Below are 27,842 nucleotides of genomic sequence, written 5' to 3' on the forward strand. Positions count from 1 at the left end.
CAACCAATTTTTTCTGCAGCGCCTGTGGAAGAATCTGTCACTCTAGAATTGGCCTTTATAGCCACTCCAGGCACTGCTCCACAAACCACTGACCACCTCTAGGCACTTACCTATTGTTTCTCGAGACAAGGAGGCCAAAGAAGACTATTCCTGATCCCAATGAGGTACCAGTCACTTCGAAGAGATATAAAAATACAATCATGACATTTTTTTATAACTTTGAAATGTTTGTGAAAAAATTATGCCAGAACTTCATTTTGTTAGCTGCTTATCAAATACAAGTGCTGCATTGCAATCAGATGTAAGTGTTTGGTTAGTCAAGTTGTCCTTAGATCTTGATGAACAGAGTCACATGGTTGAGGGAATTCAATCAACATGAATCGAGGTGATTGTTTTAAGATTGGCCTGCATTTTGTTTTGAAGAAATTGAGTGGATAATGGATGCAGTTATACTGTACTTCTCTTATCTTTCCTTTCCCTTGGTGCATGTTGAAGGAGTTGGACAAAAAAAACTGCATCACAGGGAGTACAGATGTAACATTAAACCAAGGTTCCAAGGTGAACGCAAAAGATCTTATTGCATGATTTCAAAGAAGAACTCGCCAGTATCCTGGCTATTTGTTCCTCAAGCAACATCAATAAACAGATCATCTGGTCGTTGTGTCATTATTATTTGTGGAATCATGCTCTGCACAAATTGGCTGCCATGTTCCTTACATTACAACAATGACTACACTTGAAAAGTACTTCATTATTTGTGAAGCACTTTGGGATGTACTGAGGTGGTGAAAGGTGCTCTTTAAATGTGTATCTGTCTTTTTAAATAAGATGCCAAAAGCACAGAGGGTGCAAAATACATTCACCCTGCAATTTGTCTACCCACCTCATTTCCATGATTGCAGCATGGCCAGGAGTGGCTCCGTGACAGCCCCAGTCTCCTTTTCAATGCAGGCATTGTCTGCACACTCCAGAGGGTCGAGTAGTAGTGGGAAGAAGACACCTGCTCCAGGGAGCCTTCCCTTTTTAAATATGCAGTCTTTATCAACAGCTGCTGAATAATTGCTTTTTGCCATTCAGGGAAAAGCAATGGAACACCAAAGGAAGGAGAGGGCCCCCAAATTATGTGACACTGCCTGGATTCACTCTGTCGAAATGTCTAGGCCAGGAAGAAGGTCACATTTCTGACAGGGGAGCAGGAAGCTCTCCAGACTAACCCTGCAAAGGGAGTGGGAACAGATGGCGAGGGTCGTGAATGCCCAGAGTGTGGCACCAGGAACCTGGCAACAGTACTGCAACAACTTTAATGACCTCACTCAGGAGATTAAGGTGAGTGGGTGCATCTGCAGATCTCATCTCACACCCATCACACCACCCACCTCTCACACTGCTCAATGCTGCTGTCACAACAGTCCAGCAATCTGTGCTCATGCAAATTATGAGGATTGCTGAAGTTCTGCCTTGTGGGAGTGGCAGTGGCTTCGTGGAGCACAAACCTTCTGTCCTCTCTCAAGATGGCAGTATTCTTACTGTCACTCCGCCAGTGTCCTTGCTGTTGCCTCACAGCCAGCTACCCCAGACCATTGCCACCCATGCTGAGATGGTGCAGTTTGAAGTTGGGCCCTCAAGGCCCAGAGACGCTTGAGCGTGTCCTCCATGGCCATCTGCAGTCTCCACCAGTGAACATCAGCAGCCTTCCACTGGTCATACTGCTGCCATGGGGTAGCACTGGATAGGAGTATTAGGCCGTGCAAGGGCACCTGAAAGGAGATACAACAGGGTGATTAGTTCTGTATTTTTGTATAATTGATGTATTGCTGGATAAAGTTGTTGTGGTGTGATTTTTGCTGTTGACCTGCATTGAGTAGAGCAAGGGGACTTTGTGATATGGAGTCTGAAATGGATGTACTAGTAGGGAATGGCACGTCCATGTTGGGAGTAGAAATTCCTTTTAACTGAAGTAAAACTTCACTACTTCATCCCTTTTGCTCCATCCAAATGCACATGATGGGCCCCTCCCCTCCTCCTCCTCTTTCTCTTCTTCCTGCTCCCTCAACTTCTCCAGAGGATCACAGGAGGTAGTGATTGGGCCCACGTAATGGCTTGCTCCACCAGGTTGTGTAGTTTCATGGATCTTCTTGAAGTTCCTCTGACCTCATGTGGTGGGATGATGGAAGGGGGTCGTGCATCATATGTGGGGCAGGTATACCTCGTCACCAAGCAGCAAGCCCGTTGTCTGTCATGGAGGCCCGAAGACGGTGGGAATTGCTGACTGTCACAGGATAACGGCATCCGAGGTGCTGCCAGGATAGTGGGCATTCACTGAGATAAATTTTTTGGTGTTGTTACACACCAACTGCATGTTGTCAGAGCAGTAACACTTGCTCTTGCAATATTGCTCCCCGTTGACATGGGGAGCCCACAAAGCTACCACATGGGTGAAGTTGATGGTGCCTCCTGTAAAGTGCCTCTGTCAGCTTCTGGATACTTCTGGGGACAGTGAATTGTGACACATTGCTAATGTCGACTGCTCCTGCCTGGAAGGCACCGGTTGCAAAGAACAAAAGGGTGACAGTGACCTTCATAGCTACTGGGAGGCCTGGCTTCACCCTGGTTCGAGGCACAACTTTGTTACTACCTTCTTAGTGAACTGAAGCCTCTTCAGGCTCTGCTCCTGGCTCATTGCAACATGGGAGTGGTACTCCTGGAAGAACCTTTTGGGGCAGGGCCTTCTAAAGAAAGCCTTCCTTCTCCTTCCTCCTTACAGAGGTACCCCTCTCTGCCTGCTCTGCATGTCCTGCTCATACAAGATTATGACGAGTTTGTACAAGGTAGACAAAGAAAAGTTGTTTACATTAGCTGAGGGTACAAGGACTAAGGGACACAGGCTTAAGGTTTTGAGCAAGAGATGCAGAGGAGATGTGAGGAAGAACTTTTTTACGCAGTGAACAAAGAACAAGGAACAGTACAGCACAGGAACAGGCCATTCGGCCCTCCAAGCCTGCGCCGATCTTGATGCCTACCTAAACTAACATCTTCTGCACTTCCGGGGCCCATATCCCTCTATTCCCTTCCTATTCATGTATTTGTCAAGATGTCTCTTAAACGTCGCTATCGTATCTGCTTCCACCACCTCCCCTGGCAGCAAGTTCCAGGCACTCACCACCCTCTGTGTAAAAAACTTGCCTCGCACATCCCCTCTAAACTTTGCCCCTCTCACCTTAAACCTATGTACCCGAGTAACTGACTCTTCCACCCTGGGAAAAAGCTTCTGACTATCCACTCTGTCCATGCCGCTCATAACTTTGTAAACGTCGATCATGTCGCCCCTCCACCTCCGTCATTCCAGTGAAAACAATCCGGGTTGTTCCAACCTCTCCTCCTAGCTAATGCCCTCCAGACCAGCCAACATCCTGGTAAACCTCCTCGATACCCTCCCCAAAGCCTTCACATCCTTCTGGTAGTGTGGCGACCAGAATTGCACACAATATTCTAAGTGTGGCCTTACTAAAGTTCTGTACAGCTGCAACATGACTTGCCAATTTTTATACTCTATGCCCTGACCAATGAAGGCAAGCATGCCGTATGCCTTCTTGACTACCTTATCCACCTGCGTTGCCACTTTCAGTGACCTGTGGACCTGTACGCCCAGATCTCTCTGCCTGTCAATACTCCTAAGGGTTCTGCCATTTACTGTATACCTCCCACTTGCATTAGACCTTCCAAAATGCATTACCTCACATTTGTCCGGATTAAAATCCATCTGCCATTTCTCCGCCCAAGTCTCCAACCGATCTATATCCTGCTGTATCCTCTGACAATCCTCATCGTTATCCGCAACTCCACCAACCTTTGTGTCGTCCGCAAACTTACTAATCAGACCAGCTACATTTTCCTCCAAATCATTTATATATACTACAAACAGCAAAGGTCCCAGCACTGATCCCTGCGGTACACCACTAGTCATTAGTGAGTGGTAATGACCTGGAACTCATTGCCTGTGGGGGTGGTGTAAATGGAGACAATCAATGACTTCAAAAGGAAATTGGATGAGCACATGAGAAAAATAATCTTGCAGGGCTACAGGCATAGACGGGGAAATAGGACTGACTGGATTGCTCTACAGAAAGCCAGTGTGGACTCAATAGGCTGAATGGCTTGCTCCTCTGCCAAAATGACTCTATGTTGCAGAGCAAGTGGCACTTCAACTACTGCCCCTATACTTATGCAAGGCAATGTAATTCCCTGCCTTTCTGTTGTCAGCAGAAACCTTCAAACTGCTCCAGCAACTCACTACAGTGCAACCACCAACTTTGCCTGAGCAGAAGTAATTCAAAAGCACCACAGCTGTATGTTGTTGAGTGGCCCTTTAAATAGCCCCAGAATCTTGCTTCAGCATGCTTGTTGTTTTAGGAGTGAATAAGGAAGGCCTGCCCTGCACATTCCGTGGCTAATTTTAGTATTTGTGCATTGCATTAGCTCATTGTGATCTCGCTCTTTCAACCTCTTCAGGTGCACATGGGCACTGCACCTAAGTGTGCCGCTCCAGCTGAGTCACGCATGTGGGCCACATACGAAACAGCCAGCTGTGCCTTCCAAGCTTCAACTCAGTGCTACGTGTGTGAATTTCATGGCAAAAGTGTTCCTTTTTGTTGTTCATATCACACTGCTTTCATTCTCATGTCGAGGGTTTTGCTGTATGAGACATCTAATGGCTAAAGTTTGGAGACTCGATAATTTCCCGATTTCCATTATCCGAGAGAGGTTCCCCTACCTCATAAAAAGGTGCATTTATATAGCACCTTTCACGATCACTGGACATCTCAAAGCGCTTTACTGCCAATGAAGTACTTTTGAAGTGTAGTCACTGTTGTAATGTAGGAAACACAGCAGCCAGTTTGTCCAAAAAAAGCTCCGACAAACAGCAATGTGATACTGACCAGATAATCTGTTTTCTGTGATGTTGACTGAGGGATAAATATTGGCCAGGACATTAGGGATAACTCTCCTGCTCTTCTTCAAAATAGTGTCATAGGATCCTACATCCACTTGTGAGCACACAGGCCTCAGTTTAACATTTCGTCCAAAAGATGAATCATGACCGAAGAATGAAGGGTGCATTGTTAAACAATCGTTGACACTGAAGATCTTTATTTCAAAGATTATGACATTTCTATAAAATTGCCTAATGCAGGGAGTTGACATGCTCCCCAGAGTAACCATTTAGACTGTTACAAAATATTCCCGCAAAATGTTTGCATTTTCTGCATGAACCTTCACACATCGATCAAAGAATGCGAAGCGAAATGGCCACATCGTTGAGCAGGCACTGATAATGAGAACAATGAAAGTTAGACATTGGAGGCGGAATATCACCAGTAAAGTTGATATTTTAGGCAAAATTCCAGGAAAATCTGCTCTTTCTGATGTAAAGAGGCACATTACATGGATATCATTCTTGAGAAATGACAATGTAATTAACGTACAGATTGCAAGCTAACAGCTTAAATGCTCTGCTCTGCATTTAAATCATCAAAATAAGCCGTTATCTTGTCATTGAACTGGGGCAGAGTCGCTCTCCAGATTTGCAAATCAAGTTTTGCATTAACATTAAGCCAAAAAAAAAAACAGCATTATTCTCACTGTGTAGGATTAAATATTAAAATACAAGATGGTTAAAGCAATGAGAAACTGAATCATAACAAAAAGCTCCCAGCTTTGATACTGGCCTGAGTTGAGTTAGCTGATCTCTGCTGTAAATGAACTCTTGGGGCTGAATTTTATGAGCACACCGCAAATCGTGGCGGCGTGCGCTGATCTCGGCGGTCTGCTCGCACGGATCCACAGTCGTGGAACCCCCACGATATTTTACGCGGGGGCTCAATTATATGGAGGGGGCAGAGCAGCCACCCCTGATGATGTAGAGGGGGCGGCCACTCCGTCCCCAGCAACGGCGTTCGGCGGCATTGTTTTCACTCGCTGCTGATTTCGGCAATGGGAGTATAAATTGCAGCCGCATGTGTAGATTGCAGGTGATGGAGGATTGGTCAGGCTGTTTATGATCAAATAGCCTGTCAAGATTTTCCATTTAGTCTCACTAGACAAGTGGTGACTTATGTAGAGTGCTAGAGAGCAACCAATAATCATAGAACCAGGCCCTGGTAAGCAATCAGTGCCTTCTGGAGAAGAGCAGGGTAGGAAAGAGCCAATTGTTATGGACAGAATTGAGAGAGAACTGAAACTCCAGCTCTTTTTCCATTTTCTGTTCATAATCATGTTATTGAAAAGGAAGATGTGTGTGTTTCTTAACCCCTGAGTGTATGGCCAATTTGAATGATCAGTAGCATGCTTTTCATGGGTTAAATAAAGAGGTTTATTTTTATTCGCACATTCATCCCGGCAGTCTAACGCTATGTCAAACATTCACCACGCGCACATAGAGGCCGGAATTTTACCTTAGGCGGATGGGAGTTCGCCACTGATGTAAAAGTTGGTGGCGAACCTGCTTCTGCCTAGCCCGGAGCTCCGCCCTGTATTTTACAGGTCTCCGGGCTTTAATTGTCCCAAGGTGGGACTTCCACCCACTTGAGGGAGGAAATCACACCTTATTGAGCTGGCAGCTCTTAATCCCAGCAGCACCACCGGAAGTGGTGGCCACTGCTGGGACTGCAGCTCAGCTGAGGACATGGAGCCAGGACTGAGGTAAGTTTGGTTTGCCTTGCCGGGCAGATCAGTCGTGGCCCGGCAAGGCAGGGGTGGTGTTTAGGGGAGGGGAAGGGGGGCATCTCGGGTCCTGGGGGTGGTTGGGGTAATACTGGGCGTCCTTTCACGTCTACCAGACACCCGCTTGCCATGGGTAAAATACCCACGGAGGTGGGCGAAGGCCCTTAAATGACCAATAATTGGTGACTTAAGGGCGTTGATTGGTCTGGGGCAGGTGACCCTCTCCCCGTGACCCACGTAAAGTAGCACGGAGGCGGAGTGGGTCAGGAAGGCCTCCTGGAGCCTCCTGCTCAATTTTACGCCACCCCCATATCACCATCCGGCTCGCTGGGGTGGTGTAAAATTCCAGCCACACACACACACAAGAAAGAAACCTGTTAACAAATTACAAGCAGAGGAATAGTTCATAAGTCACGTGATTTGGCTCATATTGGGGAAAAGGCACGCACTGCAGGCTGAGTGAAGGCAGCATTTTCACTCCTGAAATGTAGTTGGGTGGATTCAATAGCCCGAGTTGTATATTGAAGTTGTTACAGGATTCTCTCGAAGAGATGGATTTTCAGCAGGTCACAAAGTTAGTTGCTTGTAGACTTATTACTAACAGGTTGGTTTTCTGTACTATAATAAAAGCAAAATACTGCGGATGCTGGAAATCTGAAACAAAAACAAGAAATGCTGGATTCACTCAGCAGGTCTGGCAGCATCTGTGGAAAGAGAAGCAGAGTTAACGTTTCGGGTCAGTGACCCTTCTTCGGAACTCTTCGGACCCTTCCGAAGAAGGGTCACTGACCCGAAACGTTAACTGTGGTTTTCTGTACTGGTGGACTTGAAAAGTGACAGGTTCGGAGACTCTAAGATGTTACAGCCTCCAGTTCTTTTGAGGCACGATGGCACTGTCTGATCTGCCTAGCTGCTTTCTCTGCAGTTTGTATTTTAAAGATTTTAAAAAAGGTAACCAACATGGCCCACCATGTGACTTCTCAGTTCCTTTTCCAAATATGGTGAGGGTCTAGGTTGATTAGTCTCATCCTGTTTATTGTTCTAAGACATTCATCCTGAGGAGGTTTACGGCAATCACTTTCTTTGTTTCAGGAGAAAACCATTCAATTCAGGAATGTCTCCCTTTGGTTTCAGAATGGGTGTTGATGACACCTTCGTCTGGAAGGTATTCTTTTGTTCCCTCAGAGAGTGAGCCAGTTCTTGAATCTTCAACTCAAAGTCATCTGACCTTTGGCAGCTATCTTTGCAGCTCATATCCACTTTTAATGTCCATTGTGGTTCATTCAAAACAAAAGGAAAATTCATTTCCAGAATTTGTTATGCTGAATGTAGTCCATGTTTAAAGTTATGAATAGGACATGCCTGTACTGGGCATAACACAATGTAAAAAATATATATATATTAGTAATAGTGGCTGTCCCATAGCAATGTTTACACTGAGTTGGGACATCTCTGGTTAATAATAACAGGACCATTATAACATCACAAGCAACTTGATTGATATGCATTACCAGAACAGAAACAGTGCAGAGGAGTTTTGAATAAAGCCTGAAGCCGCTTTCCGGGTGGGTCTGGTCAACAGCAAGGCATATACAATCAGTATAATTAAAAATAAAAAAACCCAAATTGGATAAAATCAAGATGGAATAGTGCTGAAAGGAAGGGAACATGTATTAAAACAAGAGTAGGTTCAAGAAGGGAAAAACTAGCAAAGAATGACAAAATTATCAAAATGGACAATTAGACATTGGACAAATATTGGGCCCAACCATGTAAGAACAGACAATTAGAATAAAATGACAGGATGAATCAAAAAGTGAAGATACAAAAAATAATAGTTCCATGAGATTGCCCTGTAAATGAATTTATAACATGGACATAACTGTATGGGTAAGATAATAATCTTGAGTGATTTATTTTTTGTTTTGCTATAATTATTATACAGGTGTATACTGGGCTGGATCAGAATGGCCAAGGAGAATTATTGTTTTTACTAAGTTAAATAATTTTCTGATTGTTGCTGGTTCCTGATTGGTAGGCTTGGGGGAAAATAAGTGCATGCAATTTGATTCATTAGGCTTGTGATTGGTAGCTGAGCAGACCTGAACGGAACTGGTTTTTGAGACATTTTCAGTTAGTCATTGGGATACTTGAGCCAATCAACATTAACTGAACAGATAAAGATTATTTGAACTAATCAGAATCTTCTGCCTTACAAACATATTTGAGGTGTAATGCTGATTGAGATGAGCAGCCTGACAAAGCTCAACCAGAGGCAAGACTTTTAATAATAAAGTTAGATACAAGCGAAGTCTTTTAATTGAGATTCAGTGGTAGAAATGAGAACATCCCATGCATTAAATTGCTCCCCCACCCCCAAGTAAGTACAATTATATATTATCCCTTCATTCAAAAGATCATACAATTTTTCCATTTTAAAAAATCATATCTGCCACGCCGTCCACTCCCCTCCTGTAAAACACAATGGCCTGGACTTTGCAGACAGTGGCGAAGTGACCATTCTCGCCACTGTCCTTGAAGAAAGCTGCCCACAATGATCTAACAATCTCTGTGATGTAGATTTCTCCTTTCCTAACATTAGTTTGAATCTGGCGTCAAGTCTAGGGTGTCTCCAGGTGTCCAACAACAGTGATGTCATCAAGCAGTCACATTGAGGAATTCTCATAGGCAGCAAACCAGGAAGTAAAATGCACTGATTAACCTTCACTTTTTATAAATTTTACATAGAGCAAAATAAGGTTTGGTACATACACATCAGAATCTGGAATATCATAAACAAGTTTTTTAAAAACATTGTTGTACTCAAATTATGGAAATATCATAACATAAAAATTTGGCATTGCACAAACATAAAATGAGTTTTCCAGGGCCAATGAGATGTTGTTCAGCAGTATGCACGACTTAGTACACTGTTTAAAAAAACAATTACACCTCATTATCAAGGCACAACTTTTTGGGGATTTTCTAACAGTGATATTACGATGCAAGAGGGGAGGTTCTCATCAGTTCAGTAATTTCCAAAGATGGCTGTCTGCTGAGACTTCAACAGGGCACCCTATGGAAGAGCAGGGAATCACTTCAGGTAAATACAGAATTCAGAAGTTTTTTGTCCCTACACATATGCGGACATCAGAAGTTGCTGTCAGTTTCACAGGGTAATAAAAAAGACTTGCATTCACTCAGTGCCTTTCACGAGCACAAGATGTCCCAAAACCTTTTACAGCTAATGAAGTACTTCTGAAGTGCAGTCACTGTTGTAATGTAGGAAGCACAGCAGCGAATTTGTGCATGGCAAGCTCCCACAAACAGCAATCTGATAATGATCAGACAATTTGTTTTTGTGATGTTGATTGAGGGATAACAATTGGCCAAGCCACCAGCTCTCAGCTCTTCTTCAAAATAGCACTGTGGGATCTTTTACATCCACATGAGAGGACAGACAGGGCCTTGGTTTACCATATCATCCAAAATGGACCGGGTCCGGAGGGACACGATGTTCAAATCTCTGGATAAGGGCGGGAAAAATGTACCCAACGTAACCCTCATCCTGATGACCACCTTCGTGTGCGGCTGCATCAAGCTGTGTGTAGACCTCCAGTACGCAAACTCCAAGTGTCACTACGTGCTGAGGTTCTATCTGTCCCCGGTGTAGCGAAGGATGGGCCTCGTCACATTACCGCGGAACGCTCCATGCAGTTGGACCGTGCTGTACCACCTATCCTTCGTGGAGCAGTTTCTGCGGGAAAACACCTTCGACCACTGATCCATCAGGCAGTGGTCTGCATGGAATGTCCTCAAGGCCCTACGGGAAAAGGAGACGGTGGATCCTGTCGGATGGTTCCCCGAGCAGACCGTCAAAGTCATTTGGCAGAATGCCTCATCGCCAGAACTTTCAAACAAGCACCAAGACGTAGCTTGGCTGGTGGTGAGAAGGGCCCTCCCCGTCAGATCCTTCATGCATGCCCGAAGTCTCGCCCCCTCCGCATAATGCCCCCGCGGTGGCTGTGGTGGGGAAGAGACGGTTGCCCACCTCCTCCTGGAATGTGTCTTTGCAAAGCAGGTGTGGAAAGAGATGCAGTGGTTTTTGTCGAGATTCATCCCAAGCAGCTCTGTAACACATGAGTCTGTGCTCTACGGGCTGTTCCCAGGGACACACACCGAGACAAACATCAACTGCTGCTGCAGGATTATCAATTCGGTGAAAGACGCCCTTTGGTCTGCCCGAAACTTGCTGGTCTTCCAGCGTAAAGAGTTGTCCACGACCAAATGTTGCAGACTGGCACATTCCAAGGTCCAGGACTACGTGCTGAGGGACGCACTAAAGCTTGGGGCAGCTGCAGAAAAGGCTCAATGGGGAAAGACCACTGTATAAGGTCCCCCTACCAAGCTGAACTGAGGGGCTGGATCCATGGGAAACCCCTCGAACTGTATCGGGAAAATTTTGTGTGCTGTAAATGTAAAAATGTATATGGCATGACGATGAAATGGAAGGGTTGTGAGGCAACTCATGATTGTATAGAAGGACACTGATCACCTTTGCACTGTTTGTATTTTTTGACTTGATGCTGTTTGACTTGATGCTGCACAGTGGCGCAGTGGTTAGCACTGCAGCCTCACAGCTCCAGGGACCCGGGTTCGATTCTGGGTACCGTCTATGTGGAGTTTGCAAGTTCTCCCTGTGTCTGCGTGGGTTTTCTCCGGGTGCTCCGGTTTCCTCCCACAAGCCAAAAGACTTGCAGGTTGGTAGGTAAATTGGCCATTATAAATTGTCACTAGTATAGGTAGGTGGCAGGGAAATATAGGGATAGGTGGGGATGTTTGGTAGGAATATGGGATTAGTTTAGGATTAGTATAAATGGGTGGTTGATGGTCGGCACAGACTCGGTGGGCGAAGGGCCTGTTTCAGTGCTGTATCTCTAATCTAAACTGTTTGGGAATGTAATTTTTACAGATTTTTATGGATAAAGTATATTTTGGAAATAAAAAAAAAAATCGTCCAAAAGACAGCCCTCCCTCAGTTCTGCACTGGAGTGTCAGCCTAGATTTTTGTGCTGAAGTCCTAGAGTGGGACTTGAACCCACAACCTCTTGACTTAAAGGCAAGAATGCTACCAACTGAAGCACAGCTAACACAATAATGGCAAATGTTAACAATTTCACTGTCATTATAATTGCAAAATCTGAGCCAATAAAAAACAGAGATGGAAGGATCATGATTTTGCAACATAAAGAGAATAATGCAATGAGGTTCGTATACTATAATGGGAAATAGTGAATTAGGAGACATGCTTATAATCTAAGGAAGCTAAAAACTGACCACAGTTTAAGGAATATCTCATTCACACTAAGGGCTTGGGGTAAAGGCAGGAGAGAAATGGATATGATGCTTGTGTAGCCTGATAATGGATGTAAATGTTGGGTACCCTTAAGAGACTAAATGGCCCTTTCTGCATCTTATATTCTTGCACATTACAAACCTACTTGAAAGCATTGGGAATAGAACTTTCACAATATTATGACATTTTGATATTTGTAATGCTTAAACTTCCTGATCACCATAATAATCTTTTGTTCATATTATGAAAACTGCTAATTAACTAGAAAAAAAAAAGCTTTTGACAATGTTAAACACATAATCTTGCTTTTCCCACTTCAAGTCAAAAGGTTACTTGTGTTTTTTAAATGACAATGTAAAAGGGAACAATAAGTAATGAATAAAAGGCGAACAAATCCAGATTAAAATAATTATTTTTCAGTAATGCTATTTTAAATAAATTCTTTCGATAATCTGATTAAATATATTTTGAATTATTTGAATACCCTTTTGCAAAATTTGTATAATAATTGCTTTTCTAAAATTCTTAGAACAGTAACAATAAGAAAATAGTTTGTCTAAGTTTAAAATTACCTTTTCATTATAACAAAGCATACCTGAGAGACATAAATTCTTCTGTTTCTTAACTGCCCTTTACTGTGATAATCACGTTGTTAAATTTTTATGTCGTAGCATTTCTAATTGGAAATCCGTGGTGTTAGTGAATGGTCCATAATGCAGGAATATGTCCCTCAGAAACTTTTCAATTAACTGCTGTCAGCTGTAACTGGATTCGATTTAAATGTACATGCTGACTTATTTATGAAGTAATGAAAGTTCATGAGCAATGGCAAATTATGTACCTTACTTTTAATCGGACAGTAATTTAAAAAAAACTAAATCTGGTTAGCTGTGAGTATGCCCATCATTTGCTTTCTGTAGGTTTAAGTTCTTGGTGGGCAGTTTCATATTTTCTCACCTTTGGTTTCTCATGCATGAATATTGGGATCAGTGATAAAACATTATCGAAAGTCAAACAACCAGGTCACAAAGCCATGTTTAGATCGAATCCCTCTGTATAATGAGGTGTGACCAACAACACAATTGAAAATGTTGAAATTGTTTTGTTAAAAGTGTAACAATTGACTTTACTGTGTAAAGATTTGTAGCCCTTCTGAATTGAAGCACAATTCAAAAGAATCCTCCACCGAAGAAGGCTTTTTGTTTTACCTTTTAAAACAACAGAATTTCATGCAGTATTTTAATTCGTTTCATAGGATTGAATTCAACTGACATGCCAATTTACGTTCAAAGGAAAATTGAAAGATAAAATAATGATTGAAAAAGGGAGATGATTGTTGGCTTTGTAGTAAAATATAGGACTTCTAAATAGGGCATTTGATATTTAAATGTTTATAGATTGTTCTCCATTAACTACCATCAGAGTTACCAACTAGTTATTGGGAGGGGCCAGCATTCCAGTTGTGAACCTAAGGACAGCTTTTAAATAACTAAAATCTGTATACCATTGTCACTGGGGAGAAGTTTAAGTTAAGACTGATTTGAGGAGGTCAGTATTTGGCATGCACACAAAGCTTTAGTTCTGTCGTATGATTTAGCCGACTGTAGCTAAAGTTGGACAAGTCCACTAACCATGAACTAAGCTGGTGAATTTTAACACTTTGAATTCTTTTCTGTGCCCAATTAAACAGTGGATAAATAATTCACCCAGACAGGAATGCAACTGAAATATAGATTTCTGCCCAAATTCCAAGGAGTCAAAGTTTCTCCAACATCTAGAAGATCTTCTCATTTCGTAATATTCCGTAATATTCTTTTCCATTTAAGGAATGATTTTTCTGACTTTGCACTACTGTAGGAGGTCTGTCCCACTGCAATCACACATAGAAAACTTGGGTCTACATTATTTGCAGGGCCACTATGATTATATTCAATATTAATACATTCAATTTTAATACATTTTCCACAATTTTTTGGATTTTTATATGGTAAAGTATTGATAACATCACTCGGGTGATGACCTCTAGGCTTTATTAACCTGACAGAGGAAGGGACCTGAATTAGCACTGGCAGAAGCATACAGAATGCTTCAATGATCTTAGCAATTTCGTAATGCATTTTAATTCATTTTCCACACTCAGCAGCATATCCTTCAACCATTTCCTTGATCTCATTCACACTTACTAAAATATTCAAAAGCAAAATAGAAAACAATTCAAAAGTTGACTGTTGAATGATTGCCTTAAGAATGATATCCCATGAAGATCTCAGTATGCCAATGAGCTAAGTACCAGGATGTAGTCCTCTGAATTAAATCCAGAGTCACTCTGCAACTGGAACACCCAGACGAAGGTTCTGTAAATAGTTTGCTCTGTACTGTATATAATAGTTGAGCTGTTAATAAACCTGTTTGAGATCTTCAGCAAACTGGACTCCATGCATCTCATTTATGTTGGGTCAGACAACATAAAGAACTCATTACACTGACCACAGTTTTTTGTAACCTTTTGTTGTTGAAATTTTGTGCTCATTAAAGTGATGTTTATCGAAACTGGGAAGTACAACATGTTACCATTTCAGTATTTACAAGTCAGATGTAAAACAGGTTCAATTGAGTGAAATGTTCAGTCTGTGCTGCCTAAGTAATGTGCTTTGCCCTGAACCTCAGAAGAATTGTTCCCCTTCTATTTTCCTCACCACCTTTCAAAATCGTCTTATTGTTCATTTCCTTTCTCTTTGGGATTTCACCAGAATTAGTGGATTGAAGTAATTTTCACAATCACATTTGGAATATTGCTCAAGTCATAACCCAGTGGTACCACTCTCACCTGTGAGCCAGAAAGTTGTGGGTTTAAAAGCCTTGGCGGAAAAAGATCTAGATTGACACATCAGTGCAGTACTGAGAGAGTGCCGCGCTGTTCGAGGTACCATCTATATGAGACAAAGTTAAAGATCCCATGTCATGATTTGAAGAGTAGGGGAGTTTTCCCCAGTATCCTGGCCAATATTTATCCCTCAAACAACATCACTAAAAAACAATATAAAATAAAAACAAGAAATGCTGGAACCACTCAGCAGGTCTGGCAGCATCTGTGGAAAGAGAAGCAGAGTTAACGTTTCGGGTCAGTGACCCTTCTTCGGAACTGTTCGGGTCACTGACCCGAAACGTTAACTCTGCTTCTCTTTCCACAGATGCTGCCAGACCTGCTGAGTGATTCCAGCATTTCTTGTTTTTATTTCAGATGTTCCGAAGAAGGGTCACTGACCCGAAACGTTAACTCTGCTTCTCTTTCCACAGATGCTGCCAGACCTGCTGAGTGGTTCCAGCATTTCTTGTTTTTATTTCAGATTTCCAGCATCCGCAGTATTTTGCTTTCACTAAAAAACAGATTGACTGGTTATTTTCATATTATTGTTTGTGGGAGCACACTGTGTACAAATTGGTTGCCACATTTTCTACATTATAACATTGAATTGACATCAATAAATACTTAATTGGCTGCAAAACACCTTGGGATGTCCTGAGGTCAGAAAAGGTTCTATATAAATACAAGTCTCTTTTTGCACATAGCTTCCATCGGAGCATCGGAACAGGAGTAGGCTATTCAGCCTCTCAAGCCTGTTCCGCCATTCAATGAGATCATGGCTGATCTGCAACCCAACTCCATATACCCACCTTTTCCCCACATCCCTTTATACATTTGGATAACACAAATCTATCAATCTCAGAGTTAAAATTTACAATCAATTTAGCAGCAATTGCCATTTGTGGAAGAGTGTTTCAAACTTCTACCACTCTTTGTATATAGAAGTGTTTCCTAATTTCACTCCTGTAAGGTCTGGCTCTTACTTTTAGACTATGCTCTCTAGATCTAGACTCCACAGCCAGCGGAAATAGTTTCTCTCTATCTACCCTATGTGTTCCCTTTAATATCTTAAACTTTGATCAAATTCTAGAGAATACAACCCTAGTTTGTGTAATCTGTCCTCATAACTTAACCCTGGAATTCAAGATATCAGTCTGGTAAACATATACTGCACTCCCTCCAAAGCCAATAGTCCTTCCTAAGGTGTGGTGCCCAGAATTACTCAGTATTTCAGGTGTGATCTAACTAGTGTTTTGTATAGCTGAAGCATGACTTCTACCCCCTTGTATTTAGAGATACAGCACTGAAACAGGCCCTTCGGCCCACCGAGTCTGTGCCGACCATCAACCACCCATTTTATACTAATCCTACACTAATTCCATATTCCTACCACATCCCCACCTGTCCCTATATTTCCCTACCACCTACCTATACTAGGGGCAATTTATAAAGGCCAATTTACCTATCAACCTGCAAGTCTTTGGCATGTGGGAGGAAACCGGAGCACCCGGAGGAAACCCACGCAGACACAGGGAGAACTTGCAAACTCCACACAGGCAGGACCCGGAATTGAACCCGGGTCGCTGGAGCTGTGAGGCTGCGGTGCTAACCACTGCGCCACTGTGCCGCCCCACTATTCTAGTCCTCTAGATATAAAGATTCGCATTCCATTAGGTTTTTTGATTATTTTCTGTACAGGCTCATAACATTTTAATGATCTGTGTACCTGGGCCCCCAAGGGTCACTGACCCGAAACGTTAACTCTGCTTCTCTTTCCACAGATGCTGCCAGACCTGCTGAGTGAATCCAGCATTTCTTGTTTTTGTTTCAGATTTCCAGCATCCGCAGTATTTTGCTTTTATTTTATGTCTTTAGACCTTCACTGTTTCTAGCTTTTCGCCATTTAGAAAGTACCTTATTCTATCCTTTTTAGGTACCAAGTGGATGACCTCACATTTGCCTACATTGAAATCCATTTGCCTCAGTTTTGCCCGTTCACTTAATCTCTATGTATCTCCTAGTAATGTTTTGCTTCCATCTACACTACTTACAATACCTTTGTGTCATCAGCAAATTTGGATATGAGGCTTTCTCTACTATCAACTAAGTTGTTAATAAAGATGGTGAATTGTTGAGGCCCCAGCATTGATCCTTGTGGCACACCACTAGTCACATCCTGTCAATTAGAGTACCTGCCCATTCTCCCTACTCTGTCTCCTGCCACTCAGCCTAAGTTCCTAACCAGGTCAATAATTTTCCTTCACGTCCATGGGCTTCAGCTTTAGCTAACGGTCTCTTATGAGGGACGTTATCAAATGCCTTCTGGAAGTGCATATAAATGACATCCATAGACATTCTCATGTCCAATACTTTAGTCAAATCTTCAAAAAAATTCTATCAGGTTCGTTAGGCATGACCTACCCTTTACAAATCTATGCTGGCCATCTCTGATGCGCTGAAAATTTTCAAGGTGTTCAGTCACTTCATCCTTAATTATAGACTCCAGCAATTTCCTGACAACAGCTGTTAGGCTAACTGGTATATAATTCCCTGGTTTCCCTCTGTCACCTTTCTTAAATAGCAGAGTGATTTACATACCAGAGAAGTTCTTACTGCTAGCAGTATGCTGGCATCTTTATATGCATTTTTTTTTGCCTATGAGACTTCATATAAAAATTATGATATTTTATATTTTTTATCGGAGAGATTTTTGCAACATTTAATTTTAATCCCTTTAACCTCTCATGTCTTTTATCTAAACTTCAGCCTGAGTAGCCCTTGTAGTTCTCCCAGGGAGTTTAAAATCTCTCTCTTGCGCTTTCTCCCAAACCCCATGGCGGAGCTGATCGAGCTGCAGGATCTGAGAGATGACGAGCGGCCGGACGGGGCCGAGCACCAGTAGCTGCAGGTTGGTCTACTGCTCTTCAGTATTGGAGACCAACGCCATGAGGATCAGCCACAGGACGCGGGGATTGAACATCCAGAGCTAGGGCCAGGCCACCAGATGTGAGCGATGAAGCCGGTTGTTGCTGCTGTTAGACTAGGAGCGGAGACTGACAGAGAAGGACTGAGGGGAAGGGCACGACTTCAGCTCCTGTGCTCAGAATCCGCCCAGCAAGCAGTTGCGGCTTCCTTGCACCCCTCAATAGCGACAAAATGTCTCACCATTTGCTATTGGAACCGCAAATTCCGGCCCATCATTCTCAGTCACTTGCTCATCTTGTCTTACTTATGAATGTTCCCTTCAGACTACTGACAGATTATTTTTTGGATTATTGGACACTTAGGGCCTGCACTGGGCTGGATTTTACAGGCCCCCCAATGTTGGGGGTCGTGGTAGGGGTGGGAGCCCCAGAAATGCCTCTGGGAGAGGCCCGGCCCCATATAGCCGGTGGCAGCGAGGCCTCGTGGCGGGCCCCCGCCGCTCAGTGATGGGACCAACATTACCATGGTCAAAAGATGCTAATAAATGACTCCTGCCATCCGTTCCGGTGCCATATTGCTGACGCCAGCTGGCACTGCCGCGCCTTCGGATCTCTGTTCAGAGATCTGATGTGGGACACAGGTGGGGAGGGGGGAGCAGGTATGTATTTCAATGTAGGAAAAATCTATTCTGATTGGTGGAGAGGAAGGTGGGAAGGAGTTGAAGGTAAAAGTTAATGAACTTTGGTGGGGGGAGGGAAGGTCAGATACACATGGTAAGTATTTTGGGGGGTGAGAGGGCAAGGAATGAACAAAATGGATACGGAGGAGTGTGGGAAAGGGGTTAGAAACATTTCTTTAATTTTTAAAAATAAATCTAATGTGCATAATCCTTTAAACATTTAAATGAAGCCCTTTAAAAATGGCATTGGCGCCTGCGCCCTGCACGTCATTTGGAGGGTGGGGGGAGGGGGAGGAAGGGGGATGTGGTCCACCGCAGCCATGTAAATGACCCGTGGCATTTAATATCACGGCGCCTTCGTGGAGTAAAGCCTGTGTGTGCAGGCCGGCTCCTTTTACAGCCGCTGCCAATAATGGCGCGGCAACATAAATTTCAGGCCACCAAGTGGGGAGACCGCCCAGTGAAACCTGGTGGTCTCCCAGTGGGCTCTGCGGGGGTGTGGTGGGAGCGGGGGCGGCCCTCTTTTATGGGCACCCCATGGCCCATGGAGGGGGCCCCCCGGCAGCAATGGCCACTCTCACGGCAACAGCATACTGTGGATGCTGGAAATCTGAAATAAAAGTAGAAAGTGCTGGAACTACTCAGCAGGTCTGGCAGCATCTATGGAGACAGAAACGGAGTTAATGGTTCAGATCAGAATTTTTTTTTATTCTAAAACACTCACAACTGTCCCAACTTTTCCAGTCTATCTCCATAACTGAAATTCCTTATCCCTGGAACCATTCTTGTGAATCTCTTCTGAGCTTTCTCCAATGCTTTCACATCTTTTCAAAAGTGCGGTGCCCAGAATTGGACGCAATACTCCAGCTGAGGCTGAACTATTGCCTTATACAAGTTCAACATAACATCCTTGCTCTTGTACTCTATGCCCCTATTAATAAAGCCTAGGATACTGTAAGCTTTATTAACCGCTCTCTCAACCTGTCCTGCCACCTTCAATGACTTAAGCACATATACACCCAGATCCCTCCGCTTCTGCACCCATTTTAGAATTGCACCCTTTATCTTATATTGTCTCTCCACGTTCTTCCTACCAAAATGAATCACTTCACATTTCTCCGCATTGATCTTCATCTGCCACTTGTCTACCCATTCCACTAACTTGTCTATGTTCTTTTGAAGTTCTCCACTATCTTCCTCACAGTTCACAATTGTTATAAGTTTCATATCATCGGCAAATTTTGTAATTGTACCCTGTACACCAAGGTCCAGGTCATTAATATATATCAGGAAGAGCAAGGGTCCCAACACTGACCCCTGGAGAACTCCACTACAAACCTTCCTCCAGTCCATAAAACATCCAATAATCACTACTCTCTGTTTCCTGTCACACAACCATATCAACGTTGCTACTGTCCCTTTTATTCCAAGAGCTGTAACTTTGCTCACAAGTCTGTTGTACAGCACCATATCAAATCAACAGCATTGCCCTCATCAACCCTCTCTGTTACCTTTTCAAAAAAACTCCAGCAAATTAGTTAAACATGATTTTCCCTTGATAAATCCATGCTGGTTTTCCTTAATTAACCGACATTTGCCCATGTACCTGTTAATTATGTCCCAAATTATTGTTTCTAGAAGTTTCCCTACCACTGATGTTAAATTCCCTGGCCTGTAGTTGCTGGGCTTATCTTTACATCCTTTTTTGAACAGGGTGTAACATTTGCAATTCTCTAGTGCTCTCGCACACCCCGGAGATTAAGAAAGACTGGAAAATTATGGCTAGTTCTTCTGCAATTTCCACTCTCACTTCCCTCAGTATCCTTGGATACATCTCATCCAGTTCCGCTGCTTTATCAACTTTCAGTACAGCCTATCTAATACCTCCTCATGATCAATTTTAAATGCTTCTAGTTATTAATTACCTCCTCTTTCATTGTGGCCTCCCTATGCAAATACCTTTTTGGTCCCTAATTGGCCCTACTCCTCACATTTGATCCCAACATCGCAATCCTGACCGTAAATGGAGAATGCAGCCCAATGTCAAAGTGCTAAAGAGGGTGCAGAGGAGATTTACTAGAATGGCAACAGGGATGAAGGACTTCAGTTATATGGCGAGACTAGAAAAACTAGGGTCATTCTCCTCGGAGCAGAGAGGTTTAGGGGGAGATTTAAGTAAAGGTGTGCAAAATCATGAAGGGTTTGGATAGAGTAAATAAGGAAAAACTGTTTCAAGTGGCAGAAGTGCCTGTAATGAGAGGGCGCAGATTTAAGATAATTGGCAAAAGACCTGGAGCGAGTGGTGGAGAATTTCTTTTTACGCAACAAGTTGTTATGATCTGGAATCATGGTCTGAATGGGTTGTGGAAGCAGATTCATTAATAACTTTCAAAAGGGAACTGAATAAATGCTTGAAGGGCTATGAGAAATATATCTAATTGGTTAGCTCTTTCAAAGAGATGGCATAGGCATGTTGGGCAGAATGGCCTCCTGCTCTGCTCTATCATTTTATGATTCCATGATTATCTCCATGATTTTTTAAATATGTCTTCGTGAGGACATTATAATGGATAACCAATGGCATTGAAGAAAATTGTGAAATATGTTGCAACTTACAGTAACAATTCACACAGGTAGAACCTATTTCTTTTAATTTTAATTAATTACCTATTGTGTGCTGTGCAGAGTGTAGATGATGAGTTGATAGATGTAATCTTTTTCCCATTCATGGCTCAAAATATAACACACTCAACACTTCATTGCTCGTAAATTAATCAGATTTATCAGACCATCTCCTGATTTTGACTTTCATCACCATCCCTATCACTACATGTATTTGAACAGAAACGTCACCTTGAAATTTAAAATGTCTTTGTTGTATGTTGAGTTGACACAGTCCAATATCTGTCATTATGTACGGTGTACATTTCCTCGTTTCTGGAAAGGGACAGGAGTGAATCCTACGCATCTACAGCCAAATCAGTACAAACAAACAGAGAAAGATTTATTTGTAAATGCTCTGACATGTCTAAGATTGAGAAGCTATTAATTTTAAAAAGGTGAATGTAAATGCCCTTAGTGAAATGCGGTTGGATTTCATAGCGTAGCCCTTGGTTCTGTCATCCGGAACGGAAACGGGTGTGCAGCATGTCTGGGGCAGGTGTGGCTGGCCACACACGATCCGGTGGCTGCCGGCCAATTAACAGCCTTGATGTGCAGGGGCCGACCAATTGCATGGCTGGCGTTCAGGAGCCTCGACGGCCGCACGTGTGCAGTCAATGACACCCTGCACCTAGCAGCATCCAGTGATTGACCCCCTCAGCCTGAGAGTTGGGATCCATGTGGAAATGCACATAGTCACCAGCCCTCCTGAATAGGGCATTGGTGACCTCTTTGATGCATTGATAAGCCACTGACTGTGAAGTACCACACATGTCCCCAGTTGATCGCTGGAATGATCCAGAGGCGTAGAAGTTCCGTGCCAGGGTGACGGTCAGCGCCACTGGCATGGGATTTCCTGCAAGTCCCCTGTGCCACAGCTCATTCTGCATCATAGAGGTGGCGTCTTCAGTGGCATTGCCTCTTGGACATCTGCAGATAGTTGAACCTCGGCCATCTGCAGATAGTTGAACCTCGGGCAGTAGACCTTCGCTGAAGAGTAGGTTCTTCTGTGCACAAGAGGCTGTTTGCTTGCCACTCCACATCCATCTCCAGCCTCCTATTCCAAAGGCTGGCTTTTCTTTGGGCCCCCAAGTTGCTGGAGTGCCCCTGCCCATCCCTCCACGCTGTTCCTCCTCCACAACGTAGGCTGTGAAGCTAGGGTGAATGAGGTCCATGACCAATTGCCTGTCCGAGTGCAAGGCCCTGATGGAAAACTAGCCCCCACTTCCCCTTACTTGTCATGTCTGCTCAAGTGGCACTGCCCCGATGGTACCCTGCAATGGCTTAGCGCAGTGCTGGTATCTTTGAGCCCTGTCCTGACAATTCCCAATGCCCTCTCTTCTCCATCTTTACTGCCAAGTGATGCTGTCACTCCCAATGGCTTCCCAGTGAAGCCAACACTGAGCTCCTGCCTCCTCGTCATCTCCTTTAAGCAGGTGTGACTCTGAAAACCCATGGTTACCGTTTGCCATTCGTTAAATCTGAACCAGACAGTAAAATTGCTGTCAATTGGGTTCTTAAATACCTTAATTGCCTACCCGCCTCATTAATGTGCCAAGTTCACCCTCCATCTCAGCCACTGACAGTAAAATACGGAAGGGGCGTCATAACGTTGGACTTCCTGTGCGAAGTCCTCCATCCCAATTTAATGTTCCCCTCCCCCTACCGCCTCTGCTCCAGTTTCCATTGGTTCCTTTACAATTGCAGCCCTACGCCTCTATTTATAAAGCCCAGGATTCCATATGCCTTCTTTACAACCACATTCTCAACCTGCCCTGGCACTTTAAATGGTTTGTGCAGATATACCCCAGGTCCCTCTGTTCCCACACCCCTTTAGAATTGTATCCATTATTTTATATTGTCTCTCCTTGTTCTTCCTAACAAAATGTATCACTTCACACTTCTCTACATTAAATTTCATCTTCCACGTGTCTGCCCATTCCACCAGCTTGTGTCCTCTTGAAGTCTATCACTATCCTCCTCACCTATCACGATACTTCCAAGTTTTGTGTCATCCAACTATTTTGAAATTGTGCCCAGCACACTCAAGTCTAGGTCATTGATCCAGATTAAGAAAAGCAGTGGTCCTAATACTGATTGCTGAAGAACCCCACAATGTACCATCCTCCAGTCAGAAAAACAACTGTTCACCATTTCTCTCTGCTTCCTGTCACTCAGCCAACTTCGTATCCATGCTCCCACTGTCCCTTTTATTCCATGGGATTTAACTTTGCCGACATGCTCCTGTAATCTGCCTTGGGACATTTAATTACATTAAAGGCGCTATACAAATAAAAGTTGTAAGTTGCTCTTGTTGATAAGCCTGTTACGTAGCACTTTATTAAAAGGTCTTTTGGAAGTCCGTCAACTGCATTGCCCTTATCAACTCTCTTTATTATCTCATCAAAAAAATCAATCAAGTTCGTTAAACATGCTTTGCCTTTAATAAATCCATGCTGGCTTTCCTTAACTGATCCACATTTATCCAAGTGGCTGTTAATTCTGCCCTGGAATATTGTTTCTAAAAGCTTTCCCACCATCGATGAGAAGCTGACTGGCTGTAGTTGCTGGGTTTATTCTTGCACCTTTTCAGCCATGAGCCAGTGAGGTCGGGCAGCCTTTAAGACTTTTTTTTAATGTTGCTTTAAAAATATTCCTTGATGTTGTTTTTGACATATTTATGAGTAGTAACTTGGTACAGCTTGATCAATATAGCTGAGCATGGGTTTATCACAAGAAATAAGCATTTTAAATCACAGTGTCAGTCTACCACCTGTGAGGAACCCAATTTTAAATTGCTGAAAATTACTCTTAAATATACAAAGCTATTCTTTAGTTACGTTGGGGTATAGTCATGAGTTAGAGTTACATTAAAAAAAATCTTCAGAACTTTCAAAATGTTCCCGTTAGAGTCCTTGCAGCCAAAAGTCCCAGCTTAATTTTTGGAGCCACCTTGAAGTACAATTGAAGCACAATTAGCAAAAACTGCTAATTCACTCAGTAGATGTGGCCAGTTTAGTGATTGGGGCCTGCTTCTAGTGCAATGTTTTGTAAACTAGCCAAAAGATCATGAAAACTCGAGTTGCACTGAACACAATTTGCATTTACATTCGAGATATTTCGATTTGATTACATAGATTATTGGGGGAATTGCACCCAAAAAAAACCAGCGCAATGGAGTGGAAACTCTCGGCCATCACGTATGCCTCTGTCTCTCTCTTTCTCATTCATTCATTCGTTCACACACTTATTAACTATGCATATATAGAAGCTGAGGAATGAGGGAGATTTTTTGTTTAACTCAACTGTTAAATTTGAACTCATGTTGAAACCTTTAAAATCGCTACTAAAGTAAATAACGTGGGTGTAATCTTTATCCCAAGATTTTTTAAAAAGTGGTTTTGATGTTGTAGCTCAAAAATTGAACAGAATGTCTCAGATCAGCTTCTTTTGTAAAAGTAATGTTGTTCTTACATTGTCAGACCTGCAGGAATTTGATTCCTAGTCAGCAAGTAAATTGCATTGTTACATTTGTAAGCAGATCTTCCACTATCTAATAATCATAAAACATATGTGTTTAGAAAAATATATAATATATAATTGAAGCTATGCACCCCACAGCATTTGATTTGGCTTTTTTTTTAAAGCACAGGGACAAGACTCTTCCCAACCTGTATATCTGGGGAGAACATTGTTGAACCTTGAGTCTCCCTTTGGTTGTGGTTAATACTACAATGTTAACCTATCAATAATAAAGAATCACAGGTGGAATATGCATACTGTGTAAGATGATGGATCCAACTGGAGATCATTGAAGAGAAGGATGGCATTGGAGCAGATAAACAAAGACATTGCATTGACCTGCAGAAGGGAGACAAGAGATAATTAAAATGTAAATGTTTTTGACACCAGATGTGATAAGGCCCTTTATATGCAAATTTAACATAATATTCTTGCTTTATTCTAAATATTTCACTTGGAAGGCTCAATGGTAAGAGGGTACTTCAAACTGAATTGAATAATTTGACAGGATGGTTTTCAATACATTGCATCTACTAATAAATCTGGGTAGTTGGAGACCCAATGGGGGCTAAATGGGCGGCACAGTGGCGCAGTGGTTAGCACCGCAGCCTCACAGCTCCAGAGACCCGGGTTCAATTCTGGGTTCTGTCTGTGGGGAGTTTGCAAGTTCTCCCTGTAACCGCGTGGGTTTTCTCCGGGTGCTCCGGTTTCCTCCCACAAGCCAAAAGACTTGCAGGTTGATAGGTAAATTGGCCATTATAAATTGTCACTAGTATAGGTAGGTGGTAGGGAAATATAGGGACAGGTGGGGATGTTTGGTAGGAATATGGAATTAGTGTAGGATTAGTATAAATGGGTGGTTGATGTTCGGCACAGACTCGGTGGGCCGAAGGGCCTGTTTCAGTGCTGTATCTCTAATCTAATCTACACTAATCCCATATTCCTACCACATCCCCACCTGTCCCTATATCTCCCTACCCCTGTCCCTATATTTCCCTACCACCTACCTCTACTAGGGGCAAATTATAATGGCCAATTTACCTACCAACCTGCAAGTCTTTTGGCTTGTGGGAGGAAACCGGAGCACCCGGAGAAAACCCATGCAGACACAGGGAGAACTTGCAAACTCCACACAGGCAGTACCCAGAATTGAACCCGGGTCGCTGGAGCTGTGAGGCTGCGGTGCTAACCACTGCGCCACTGTGCTGCCCCCTAGTGTAGGTAGGTGGTAAGGAATATGGGATTACTGTAGGGATAGTATAAATGGGTGGTTCTTGGTCGGCACAGACACGGTGAGCCGAAGGGCCTGTCTCAGTGCTGTATCTCTAAATAAAAAAAATAAAAAATAAATAAATTGAATAGCCCTCGTAATCAGGTGAGGGGATCACACTAAGTGATTAACCTGCACCTGTTCAAAGTGATGCAGACTTCAAGCTGCCTGTTAATTAGAATGATTGTGGTGTGCAGCCCAGTGCTGGATGTTCTGATGAGTGGCTGCATGCTTAGCAGAAGGCTCAAGTTTTTGAGAAGCCAGCACTGCCTAAAGCTAACCTACACCACTTACAACCAGCCTCTTAAAGACATGGTGCAGTCTGGATGCAGCAGGGGATGGAAGTGGTACAAGAGGAGTTCAGGTGCAGGAAGAAGAGTGAAAATGACAACAGGGCAGAGTGTGCATCCCAGGGTTCCCAATGCAGCCTTGGAGGCCTTCGTGCAAGAGGTGCACAGGTGGAGAGAGATCCTCTTTCCTAAACTGGCCGAGGCCCACCGAGAGCTCTGTTTTCAAAGCATGCCTGCTCCTGTTCTGGCCCCTACGGCAATTGAAAATGCCGGCCCTGGACTCTCAAATGATGAATGGCCACAGGGTGTTGTGCCTGAAGGTTATCGGTCCCCATGGAACTGTATCCTAGCAAGAGTGAGCACCTTCAGGAGAAGAAAGGAGGGAAGAAAATCAGAGCAGTGTTTAGGAATGCAAAGACGGAAGAGAAATCAACAACACTTCCTAATGCCAATGTGCCTTTATGCATGCAGTGGAGGTTTCCATCTTGTATTCTGTGAAGTTGACAGTAGAAAAGCAGGAAAAGCTGTCATGAAATGCTTGAAAAGTGTTAGAATCGGGAATACTTTGAATGCTTATTGAGGAGAGTTTAATGTATCTGGAAGGGCTCAGGTGGTTAATAATTACCTAAATTTAATACAAAATACCTGAGAAAAGTGGAAGTTGTATGTTACCTGTCTCAAGCACTAGCAGCACTAAGTGGTTCCAAAACGCACATGAAATTCCAGAGGGAAAAAGTAATAATTTGAACTCTTCATGTCACTGAATCCTTTTCTTCAGCAAGCTGTTGGTGGTTTGTTGATTTAGAAACTATTAATGCGACATTGTGAAACCTTTCTATCAATGATATCCAGCTCTTCACAGCTACCGATGATTGACATGCTAATGGCAAATGATAGATGTATGGAACAGAGTTGAGGATAAAGAATATCAGAAAACTGGGTGAAAAATCAGAAGGGTGGACAGAACGAGACAACCAGTGAAGAGTTTAAACAGAACAGAGCAGAATGAGGCTCACAGAAATGATCAAGCAACAAGATCAGCATCGGAACCCTAACTCCAGAGTCATGGTCTGAGCTGGAACCAGGAGGGAAGTCACAGGGTCAGAGTGTCAGGGTCGGCATCACGAGAGCTGGATCAGAGTTAGGCTCAGGTCTAGGAGGGCAGAGTCAGAGTGAGGGTTAAGACATCAGGGTCAGGGTTAGATGCAGGATAAGAGTGTCAGGGCCAGAGCCAGAACCAGGACAACAGGGTCAAGATCAGGGTTACATATATGTTAATAATTTTGCTGCGTTGAAGTGGCATTTAATTTTTTTCTTTAAGTTTACCTTTCAGTGCATTACTGGCAGCAACGGGTATTTGTTCAGACTTCAAAGAATAATCACAAACCACCCTAGGTAGCATGTCAATCGTTAGATGCAGCGATCTTGACTTTTGAAAGAGCAGTATCTGATGAGGTTCAGGCTCGCAAAGGCATCTCCAATCAAGTTGTATCATCTAGTGCATGAAGTCCTGCAGGTGAAATCAAGCATGCACCAGACACTTCCTCTGGCAT

The sequence above is a fragment of the Heterodontus francisci genome, chromosome 2, assembly GCF_036365525.1.
Source record: "Heterodontus francisci isolate sHetFra1 chromosome 2, sHetFra1.hap1, whole genome shotgun sequence".
Taxonomy (NCBI): domain Eukaryota; kingdom Metazoa; phylum Chordata; class Chondrichthyes; order Heterodontiformes; family Heterodontidae; genus Heterodontus; species Heterodontus francisci.